This window comes from Hippoglossus hippoglossus, chromosome 23 (genome assembly GCF_009819705.1).
Source record: "Hippoglossus hippoglossus isolate fHipHip1 chromosome 23, fHipHip1.pri, whole genome shotgun sequence".
Taxonomy (NCBI): Eukaryota; Metazoa; Chordata; class Actinopteri; order Pleuronectiformes; family Pleuronectidae; genus Hippoglossus; species Hippoglossus hippoglossus.
Genome location: NC_047173.1, coordinates 9,673,890 through 9,685,091, shown reverse-complemented (window position 1 = coordinate 9,685,091; position 11,202 = coordinate 9,673,890).

The window sequence follows — 11,202 nt, the reverse complement described above, 5'->3', positions numbered from 1 at the left end:
TTTAGCTAACGTACTGCTATTAAGATTAGGCTATCAGGGTAGTTAAGCTAATTGGTGCCACCTGCAGGGTTGCCAGGTTTGTGATCTAAAATCTGCTTTTGTATCATCTGTGTATTCATAAAAAACCCTTAAAATACAGATTTTAATTTAAAGATATGATTTGCGTCTTTAATTTCTATGAAAAATCAGTGCATGTAAGAAAAATCCACAAATGCAGACTCGTCAAAAGTGGCACGGTTCAGTGGGTAAACTGCAGACATGGCAACCCTGGTCAGTTTACAGGTAAGTGTAGGATGGTGCAGGTGAGGAGGAAGAAACTGGATCTGTGCACCTACACTGGAGTGAAGATGCTTATATTATATTTTTTATTGTCACTTATATACTTTTTCTTCCTACTCCATTGTTTTATCCTATTGCAAGCTGGCACAAGAATTTTCTTCAGGATAATAAAGTCTATCTAATCTTATCTTATCTGAAGAAACCGTTTTGTTGGTGAGAACATGGGGCTCTAGAGAAACAGGTAATACTTGGGGGAAATTCTGGGTAGAAAGTCGAGAAAGAAGAATTTGCAGTCAGTAAGTAAGTAGTTTTTATTTAGTAAGCAAGGGTAGAATGTGGAGTTAACTGAAAAATATCTTAAAAACCATATTAGAGCACCATCACTGTACATCAGTGTAAAACATGGACTCTAATTGGATGATGCTCAAACTCAAAGAATCACACTATTTATCATATGAAGACATTGAGCAGAAATACAGGTCAGTTCAGGATAATAGTTAAATAAGAAGCTTAATACATAAAGTTCTGTAATATACAGAGGTTCAAGTTGGAGATAACAAATACGTTTAAAGGTCCAGTGTGTAAGATTTAGGTGAAAGGGATTGATTGGCAGAGATTGAATATAAAATAATCTTAGTGATGTTTTCACTAGTGTGTTTCATCTAAATTGTACGAATTGTTTTCTTTACCCTAGAATGAGCCCTTTATATTTAAATACTTTATATTTACATCTATAGCAGGTCCTCTCCATGGAGGCCGCCATGTTTTTTTACAGTAGCCCAGACTGGACAAACTAAACATCTTTCTATGACAAGTGAAGGATCCACAGGTTCTCTTTCATGTTTGGAAGGGGAGGGGTGTTCAGCTGCAACATACAACTTCACCTCTAGATGTCACTGCATTCTACACACTGAACCTTTAAGTTAGTTAAGTACTACTTTATAGACTTCTCCTCTGGAACTATTTTTGTGAAATCTAAAAGAACAGTTTAAGGCATTTAGTATAACAGAAGTTTCACAGTGTGGTACATAAGCAACAAATAGTGTAGTAGTTGTTACGAGTAGTTGTAATTAGTTGTTTCCAGTAGTTAAACAGTCTTGGTGGCCTGAAACCAATTTTCTAAAACAAAAATTGCAAATTGTCCTCGAGAAATAACAGCATATAACTTATGACGTACTTTTCATTGTGCATCTGAAATCCATTCGCTTATTGTTTTACTTCTGTACTTACCGTACTGTTATGCTGTTAGTTTTAGAAACTCAAGGTTGTGGGCTTCTTTCCTCCGTCAAGAAGGTTTTGTTTTCGTCTGCATTTGTTAGTTTCCCTAAAAATTGCTGAACTGATGGAGGCGTGGAGGACGACTAAAGAAAGAACCCATTCAATTTTGGGGCAGATCCGGAGCAGAAGGCAGACCGGGCATTTTCTTCCACTTTCTTTAACATTGCAAGATGGGAAGTTTTTTAACATTTGTTCGTTGTTTTCTCAGCGAATAGTTCATGAACCTTGAGAAGCAAGTGAGATTTCAGGAACTACAGCATCAAAGCTGAAGCCAGAATCCTACTTGGCGAAGAGGTGCAAATCGACCAAGGAACAATGTTTGACCCACAACAAAACCAAAGATTACACTTCTTGAGGAAGCTTAATTCTTTTGGTGTCTGTTAGAACATTATTTGCTGCTTTTATCAGACTTCTATCAAAAGTATTTTAACATTTTCGTCATCTGTGAAGAACAAACACTGCTCAATTCTATTGTTAAGATCTGCCTTAAGATCATTTGAAGTCCAGCAAAAAGACCTGTGCTCCCTCTGGAAGAATCGGGTTGTCCAGAAATCATAAGACATCATAATCATGTACTCTTGAGGGCATTTTCTGTCATTCCCCTCAGGCGAGAGCTATTATGTGCTACCTCGTAAAACAAATCATTTCTCTGATTCCTCCATTCCTTCTCCTAAATGCTTAAAGTTGATGATTTGTGCTCTGGTCACTTGCATGTTGATGTCTGATTGTGGCTACAAATGTATTTATTCTTTTTCATTTCATTTACATGAATGGGTTAGACGGTGTAACGAATTACCCCCCTAGCATTAATAAAGTTGTCTAAATCTGAATGTGGAATTTGCTGCAGCTTGATTGAATTTAAGGGGACTGCAGGGCCTTGGTGGAGGTATACGCTCTACTGAGTGCCATTCTACTTAATAGTGTTTCATGGCAGCTGTAAGACGAGCCCATCAAAAGGGTGTAAGGTACAAGTTCTGTCATTCCAGCCCATGAGCAAGACAATTAAACCCTCCCTGCAGTGAGAGCAGCCGAGTGCCCTGAAGTGCAAAATGTCAGAGTTTGCCTGAAGAGTATAGTTAAGAAAAGTTAAGCTTAAGCGGAGCTGCTGTCCTGCTTTATCCAGCACAGGATGAAATCTTCATTTGTGAACAAACTGTTGAGCTACACCTGTTGTGACGCATCCTTCGGCAACTTCTTGAGATATTCATCAAGAAATGTCTTATTTAGCCACCGGGTTAGGCAACATTCTATAGTTATCACATGTGTGTAAAACAACTCAAAAATGCTCTACACAAACTACAAAAATCTTAAAACATCAAATCAAGAAAAACACTCAACTGGCTCAATGCAAAGTGGCTATAAAGTGCAGTTGTCGGGGGGGAATTTATAATCCCTGCCAGCTCCTTCCTTTAAACTCACGAGAGCCCCCAACAAAAGGTGCCCACCACTATCGCCTTTACACAATTAACTAAAGCACCAGCATTATTCCATTATCATAAGAATGCTGTTTGCAATGGGGGGAGAAACTCCTCGGCATTCATGGCCGCGGCCCGAATGGAGCCGAGAGCTTTTATCTTCTCGGTTACATGCAGGCTGCGTTTATCGCGGCGCACAGTGACATGTTTGGACACTTTTTTCTGTTGGCAAATCATTTGTTTACGCTGGTCATTTTAAAAAGGCTGTTTATGATTGCAGCATGCGGGGGCTACAAGTGGCGCTTGAATGGAGGGAGCGGTGAAGATGGGAGTTAAACTGGATTCCAGTGAGATGAAAAGACAAACAGTGTCGAGATTAGTCTGATAAAATCTGTCTTAGCTCCAATTAGATTTGTCAATAAAGGGAAATATTATGACTGATAAATGTGGAACAATATGAAAATCCCTAAATATTCACTTTAATCAGGTTTCTTACAAATCAAATGTAAAATTGACATCTTTCATGAAATATTTGACTTTTTCTTGACCAAAGTCGGCCTCCTTCCATCTCCACATCAATGGTAACTGCACTAATTATGAATTCAGAGGACGACCTGTGCAGTAATGGTTCATCCTCAGCAGGAGCGTCTGAATAAATAATACATTAAATAACAGGAGTTCCTTACTTCTGAGGTTATTTGTTCTGCATTGAACTTCTTCCCGAGTGCTGCTGCTGATCTAATATGCGGATGGTGAGATTTTGGCCTTGTGTTGAGCGGTAGCTTGGCCACAAGGTGTCAATGTTGTGGGGGATATATTTCATTCGTCTGTGTCGTTTCACTCCATTCTTGAAAAAGCCCAGAGGGGAGAGCGGTGGGTAGGAAACTTCCTGCTGGGATGTCCTGCTCAAATAAATCTAATTGGACATATAGTGATTTGTGTGGAGAGCGGTAATAGATGGTAATGGACATGTGACTGCAGCCATTGCTTCCGCGCTTTCAGTTTACAGACCTTACACGCAAGGTTTCAGCCAAGAGAGTGTGTGCTTCCTATCATGATCTAATCATAATGCATTTTAATTAAACTCATAATAATCATCTTTTCTAATTGTTTATACTCAGCCCCTTAAATGCCCTCAAATCTCTGCAGTAGTTTTCTTGAAAAACAGATTTATGAACACCCTCACATAGCGAGATATGCTCTTACAAAAATGCAAATCTTGATATTACACTGAGTCAGAACTATTTCTACTGCGCTGCCCAACATAAAAGAGACAGAATACAATACACACAGTGTGTTTTGGGCTCAATCATTCATTTAAAAAAAAAGAAAACCCTGTTGGCTTATATGAGCGAGATCTTAAGAGCGCTGAGCGGAACAGTGATCATGAAATAATAATGCGGCGGCTCATTTTGTGAAAGAACTCTGTCGAAGTCCAGGCTCCAATGCAAACATTGGAGTGAAGCACAGCATGTTTGTGCTTTCCTTCACTTTCAAGTTTTCATGAGCAATTTAACTCGTCCCTCTTCCTGGCGACTGAGATCCTGCTCCTTTGACCTGTGTCACCACCGAGAGATTTACCATGAAATACAACTTTATATTACTTTACAAATTTGAAGCCTTCCACAGACATTTTCCGCTCCAGATGAATTCTGGTGGTGTTTATAAATGTGGCTGTGCAAATGAATGGCACTTATAAATACTTTTTGAAGATGCCTTCGCTGGCAGTTGCTAAAATATAATCTTATGGGGCAACTGCGACAGTCCACGACAATGTCACATAAAAGTCCTTATTTCGCCAATATCAGGCATCACCGGGTCCCACTGCTAACAGCACAGCCATTCCTCCTCTGTTGGCATTGGGTCACAGCAACAACAGGAAAACCACAAGTTTCCACCTCTTGCTTGTTGCCTCTGCCTCTCTTCAATTTGTAGGAGGTCTACATCTGTGTACTCCGGCTCAAACAAGTATGTGCGACTCTTGAAGTCAAATGCTCAATCGACATTGTCCACATCAGAAAAGGATTTAGCCATAATAGTTTAACGAAAATCCAAACTCCTCCCTCCAACTCTCTCTCTCAATCTCACTGTTTCCTCCTTTGTCCTCCTGCAATGACCCAAGTCTTACAAAGATTTCCGAGTGACAGAATCTCACTGAGTAAGACATTTATTGGGGGGATCAAAACACTAGTCGACATTTCATGGACTGTCGCAGTTGCCCCATAAGATTGCACTGTAGCCACATTTCTTTTTTATTTCTTTATCTCTTTATTTTTGGCTCAGTCTCTTGTTACCACTCTCTGGTGGTCAACAGTCACATTTGACTCAGTCTTGAGGACAAATTAGCCGTTCTCCACAGCGTTGACTAAGAGCGTTCGCAAAGGGACAAACAGAAGACAATCCTCAGTCATTGCTGTTGGCAAATCCGTCCATTAGCTATAGCGCTTCTCCTTCGAGGATCGCAGGGACTGCAGGAGCCAATCCCAGCTGACACTGGGTGAGATGCGGGGAACACCATTATCCTCAGATGTTATCATCTTATTTTCTTAATCTGCTTGCTCTGTGGTTCATGTTAAATGTTACAGATCTTCCCCCTTTCGTTGCTTAAAATGTAAAAATGATCAAGGTGGCCCAACCTAAAAACTTGAATTCAAATGCAACTTTAAAGACATGAGTAAACTCAACATCATGATAAACTTTGTTTCAACTCACAAAGTTAAGTTAAATAAATATACATCCATTCATGAAAACTTTTTCTCTTGTCAAAGAAACACAATTTCACACCAATTCAACTCACATTGTCAAGTTAAGATAACTAACTATAGTCACACCACTTGCCTTTTCAAGTTAACTCATGTTTTTAACTCAGTCCGCAATTTTACTAAATTTTTTAAATTAAGTAAACTTACGATTAAAATTTGTATCCCTTCTCTTGAATAATGATTGCAGGTTAACCAGTTTCTTTAAACATCACGCTGACTAAACTCAGACTCATTTGTTCCAACATTCATTTGAAAAATTGCAACAATCATCTCCTTCGTTCATTTTGTCAGTGTTTGTCTTCTGAAAGCTTGTAGTTATGAATCAACTGTGAGCTCCACCACAAGACTCATATTTCATTTTGAGGTTTTTGATCTAGAAAAGATGCAGCAATGATTAGCTGGATACCAAACTGATGAAGTGCATTTGTAGAAGAGTGGAAAAGCTTTAGCTAAATCTGTAAATTAAGATTAACAGAAGGAATAATGTTTGGACCATACAGTTGCTGTTGGTATCATAAAAAAAATCTATTTTAACCTTTCTTTTTCCTTGTAAAAAATAATTTAGCAGGTAATGAAAATGAAAAGCAGAGGAGAACGTGAATGTTTGGTGCTGGGTGAATGTCAGATGACCACCTGCGATGTCCTTTCTCAGGCTGAGTGGGAGGTTGATCGAGTGATGAAGTATCTGTAGCTGTTTTCCACTGTAATAACAACATAAAATCAGTGCGATAAAGAGTGAAGGGCCATAAATGTCACAGCAGAACAGACTCTCGACTCCCATTTTATGTGACACAGTACACGAGATCAGTGTAGAGAGACAAGCTGGTCTGTGTGGAACTGGTACAATGAAAAAAATATCAATCGCCTAAGGGGAATTCTCTCACCGTCACACATGGAGGTCAAATGTCAGGTTCCACTAGGAATAGAACTGGGATTCAACGTCATGCTGCAAGATGTTGAGTATTTACCAGGAAAGGCCTCTGAACATTTGCTATGTGATTAAAATATTTTTCTAAATAAAGAGTACATTTTCTGTTGATAAAGGATGGAATGAAAATTTGTTTTGCTCTCATAACAAGCATCAAGAGGGGGTCCCGAAAGATCACTTATTCTGCAATTCATTACGTGCCCCACAAAATGTGTTTTTATGAATTTATTTCCTTCCTCGCAGGTGATTTGACTTCAGGGCTGAAGAGTGAAGACAGCGTAACTGTTGGCGTTAACCTGGCGGCTCATCCTGCTGTGGAGAGGAAGCTTCAGAGGCACAATCCAAGATCCTTCCTGGAAGATCAATAGAGGCCGTGACAATTAATGAAGAGTGTGGTTCGTAAATTGTCTTTTAGATTGTCTGATTATCGGATTGTGTTCCTATCCGCCTCCGAATTTCCTGAAAATATAACTTGAGCGCACACCTGAGGCCCAACAGTCTCCTTAAACTCAATCGAGCTGCCCCAAATCGTACACTCATAGATATCAGTTCCCTAAATATGCCTGATTTTTCAAGATCTTTGCCTTAATTCTTGAGAAATTTACAGAAATGTTGAAAAACACCATCTGTTAAAGGAAGAGAAAAAAAGAATTCCTGGATCTGCCCCCTTAATCCAATCTGATCCTAAAGTTAATGCGTCCTTCCTCCTTCCACTAAGTTTCAATAAAATCCATTTAGTGTTTTTTACGAGATCCTGCTAACAGCCAAACGGCAATGAAAACATAACCTCCTTCATGTTTTAATTCAGTACCATTTCCTGTACATATTGTCCATAAAGCTTGAAATCGAAAAATCTGATAATGATGGTGCTACATGAAAAACTAGAATGGCACTCAGGGGAGCACATACCTCCGCCAAGGCCCAATAGTCCACTTACATTCAAGCAAGCTGCAGACTCTCACAAATATCAGTTCTCTAAATATGCCTGATTTTCATCATTGAGATCCATGAAACTGGTGAAAATATTTTTTAAAAAGAGAAAAATTATTCCTTGGTCCGCCCTCAGGTTCTTTCTTGGCCGTCGTCACATTCTTGCACCAAGTTTTGTGGAAATCCATTCGGTAATGTTTAGGTAATCCTGATGACAAACAAACAGACAGGGGTAAAAACATAACCTCCTCGGCAGAGGTAACCAAGATATCACTTAAGTTCAAATCAAAGGGAGGCAATCTATCAAGTGTAAATTGACATGTACCAAATGACCTGCTGGTGGTGCTGTATCAAAGGTCGGGGGATCACCAAAGCATTAGGGTTCATCCTCTGGGCACCATGAATACCTGCACATAATCATATAAAAATCCATCCAATAGGTGCAGAGATTTCACAAGAAAACCCCAGTGGGATGACCGCTGGTAGTCGGATTGATCCTCTTCATCCAGTCGCTGCTGATATTTCAATCTGGAGCAAAGTGGTGGACCCGACCGACATCGCCTTCATCGGAACCTGGCTGCTACGAGAAAAAACTCAAAACAAAAGTCGGCACAAGCATCAAATCTCAGAACTATTCTCAGACTTTTGCCTTGAAGCAAACAGGACTCAGCACAGTTCAGTTTTCAATAATGAATGTACCAGTTTCAGATGAATCAGAAAAAAATTTAAGCATAGAAATGTGTGAAAAAGTAACAAAATATGAACACTGACAATCATGAAGGCTCTTTTTCTTTCTCTACTCCAGCAGTACAAAAATATCACGTCACACCGCAAATGATGAGCTGCTTCGACAATCGCAAGTTGCAATAATGACAAGAAAAATATACAAAACAAACAATCAGCAGTGGGATTTTTCTTTCAAATTAAAAAAGCTGCATCTTTGATTTACAAATAACAAAGCATCCACTTCAAATCATTTAATAAAAGCTTGGATATAAGACCTTTTTTTTTTTTTACAGCAATTGTTAAATTGTTTTGATGGGATTTTTTTTTTTCTGATCCAACTGGACTGAGACTGAATAACCCCCCCAAAATAATAAAAAAGCATTTTAACATTCACCACAATTTGGATCAGATACAAAAACAATAAACATTGGTTGGTTTCGGGGCCAACTCACCGAGAATAAACTGTTCATCTTCTTTCACTGTAGTTGCCAGAAACACTTTAAAAAATATATATAGATTCTTTTCATATATATCTCAAATATTTATATAAATAGAGGTTGTTTAAAGATCTGGGCTTTATAACAAAGTGCAAAAAAAAAAAAAAAGGAAGTAAAAGGGAAGGTTTATAAAAGACCTGTTAACACCTCCATAGAATTCAACAGCAAAGGAAATATACAACTGAAATAAACATCCAGGAGCTTCATTTTGAATTTTAGCTGCAACAAAGTGTAACTTCTCATTTCCGTTACCATCATCGCTAAGACACGGCGGCATTTCCCAAAAACATCTTAGCACAGAGATTATCATCGTCATCTTTGATCTGTAGATACTCCTGATAAGAATATACTGAGCTGGAAAATCAATGATTTTTGTAGCTGGTAAAGCAACATGAACCGTTTATACACTAGTGTATCTGTTGGTCTTTTATCGTAAGTTAGTCGACTTAAACACGTGTGAGCACGGCAGGTGGTAACAGGCTTCAGAACAGAGAGGAAAGTGAAAACAATACATGTTATTTTAGGCATGTTAATTATACGCCGTGAGTACCCAGATAAACCATGTGTATCTACAAAGAAAAAGACCAAAGAGCCGGTATCGCTGAACTGCTCTAGGAACTGCTAGTCCTTCGAAGATAAAAGACAATTAAAAAGTATTGTTCTGAAATTTGGAAGAAAGATGAGAAAACAGGAATGTGGGGCCCTTAATGTTAAAAATACTTACAACTGCCTGGTTTTGCAAATTTTTTAAATTTGCGTACATCAGGTGCACATTGTGTTCTGGGATGTATCCATTAGAAATAAGAAGAAGTAGTTGTGTAGAAGCATAGAAGACGTGTCCACTGACATTTTGGACCATCATATCTACATCACAGGACGTGAGGAACCAAAGATGATTAAGTCTTGAATGAAATTGAAAACGCATTCTGTCACTAACTTTGGGAAATGGGACTCTCGGACTATTCGTCATCTGGTGCAGCCACATTTCACATTTATAGATGGTTGCATATAAATAAATTGTCTTAACATTCTTTAGTCAGCTTGAAAGAGCTAAATAGGCGTAAATATCCTGATCTGGACGTCGGGACCAAGCACGACTTTGTGCTTCGGGGACTTTCTGTTCTAAGGATGGAGATTTTGTGACGTTGGCCATGTTTTCTGTATAAATTCTGACTTCCATTATGGTCGGTATCACTAAACTGAGCTTCATTCTTAACCTGTGAAATAAATAATCAACCATATACGACCACCTGTTATCATGGGACTAAAATACTTTGGTCTTGCTACGACTGTCTCCACGATTCAATCTGCTGACCAACACTTTGTCCCAACCTACATACTAATTCTACATAGGTTTTATGTATATGGTGTAAAAGTGAGCATAGATTAGACTAGGTTAAAAACAGAGTGTTGTGAAAATGTAAAGCACATTGGATGGAGGAGGGTTTCCACAGCAGCAATAATGTAAATAAATTGCAGGCAGTGACGAAACTGCTCCAGTAAAAAATTAGAAAAACTCAGTATTTAATCTTTGGAGAAACTATTTTGTCTGTTAGTATACAACACATAATATTTGGATTTCTTGCAAACTAACAGCAATCACAGTGCATTATAATGTTTAGGAAGCAATGTGTACTGTATACAATTAGTATGGAGTTGGGACACGGCAGATGAAGTGTGGATGAGATCTACACGAGTGGAGATTGAATCCAGATTGTTCTTGTCAGACAACATGATAGTAGTTAGTAGAATTTGCCTGAATTAAATAGTTCGAAGTTTGACCCCATGACTATATAAAAAGATGGACGACATGAATCGCCCCCTGGTGGCTGGCTTGAGCATACGTCATAAATCCTTCCTCATGCAAGTAGACAGGGCCGTGGGCCAAACTAGAAATTCAAAGAACACATCAAATAATTTGTTTCAAAGATGGTTTCTATTATTTTAGATAGTTTTTGTCATACTGATGTATGAAAGGTTAAATATGTTGGTGATGATACTATAAAAACCGGGCGAAACGTAATGATTGACAGCTAAGACTGACGAGCGTGTGTATCGGCAGAACCTTAATACAGCGCAGACTCTGGCTCCAAAGGCACAAGATGGCAGCGTCCGTGTCCAGGATATTTTGGCTTCATTTCTGGATAAAGGGAGGAGGAGGAGACCCGACGTCCATCTTTATACACAGTACAATCTATTTGACTGACCAACAAAGCTACAAGGAAATGAGATGAATTGAAGCCACAGTTAAAGCTCATATCCGGCCATGTGTGATATCGATTAGGATCAATTTCAGAACTTGCTAATTCTTTGAAGGTTTTGAGAAACCAGACCAATTTAAATATCATTAAACACAGAACAAGAGGGGAAATACTCCCTCTTTTAGC